We start from the raw sequence: 1,405 nt of genomic DNA on the forward strand, positions 1-1,405 counted from the left end.
CAGACAAGATCACAAACGAAGAGCTATGGGAGAGGACAGGTCAAATTCCAATGGTCAAGCAAGTGAGGAAGAGAAAATGGGCGTAGGTAGGCCACACGCTGAGAAGACCTTCAAACAGCATTACGAGGCAAGCATTGCATTGGAACCCACAGGGAAAACGAAAGAGGGGCCGCCCCAAGAATAGCTGGAGGAGGGATACGGAAAAAGAGATGAAGGTCCTCGGAAAGAAGTGGAAGGAGCTGCAACAGTTGGCAGAAAAGAGACGTCTCTGGAGGCTTTTTGTTGATGGCCCATGCTCCAACTTGGAGCCAAGGACTTAACTAACTAACTAGTGTTCGTTTTTCAGTACACTCTTTAACATGGATAAAGCGTACTTTGTCTTAGTGCGGGTTTGCGCTCGGAGTTGTTTTGCAGGACACTCCTTTCACAGCACACCTCGCGAGCAATGGTTAGATCTTCTAAAAGAGGTACATCCAATGAACCCCGGTCGCTTATTAAGTTTTTATTGTCATATGGAAAAATGCAAGGCTATATTTACCGAACAATATGCATTCCACAAAAGCTCACAAAGTGTTACGTGTTACGTATTTGATACATTATCCTTGTCTCTGGTGGATGATTCGGCAGATTATAAAGAGTCTATAAATGAGGAAGATCTAGTCATTTTTTTAACATCATGGGTAGTGCTGCAAGCCGTGTGCGTGGAAGCTTATCGCCGACAGTTTCTGTAAGTGACTTATGTCAGAGAAAGCAATGTTTAGTTGCGTGTTGCGGTAGTGAAGTTTTCACCTCAAATTGAGGGGTGGCACCGACAATCACGAAGAGGAAAATGCAAAAGAAGAAGGAAACGAGGACCTTAAATCAGACAAAACAACTTTTACAGAAAGTACGGTGTTATAAAGTGGATAGGAGGAGTCGACAAACTGTATCGTGTGGCTCGTCCGTATGGTTTGAAACGCACACAAGTACTCAACTGGCTCCAGCAGCAACCTGGCTTTACCCTACACAAACATCCAAGAAAGCACTTTCGTCGCAACCGAGTGATTGTGTTTGATATAGATTCGCGATGACAGGGACACTTGGTTGACTTACAACATTTGAGTCGGTGGAATAAGAGATACAAGTATTTACTAACCTGTAACGATGTCCTTTCCAAATACGCGTGGCTGGTCCCCTTGAAATAACAAAAAAACAAACAGGTGCCTTTTTGGTGGTGGCCTTTGAAAGCATTTCCCAGGAAGGCCGAAAACCTGCGAAGTTGCAAACAGATGCCGGAATCGAATTTAAGAACATCACTTTTCAAACCTTCCTCAAAAAGGAGAATGCACACCATTTTGTAACCGACAACGAAACCAAGGCTCAAGTGGTTGAAAGATTCAACCGTACTCAGTTGAAGCAACTGACG

Source organism: Montipora foliosa, chromosome 3, assembly GCF_036669935.1.
Source record: "Montipora foliosa isolate CH-2021 chromosome 3, ASM3666993v2, whole genome shotgun sequence".
Taxonomy (NCBI): Eukaryota; Metazoa; Cnidaria; class Anthozoa; order Scleractinia; family Acroporidae; genus Montipora; species Montipora foliosa.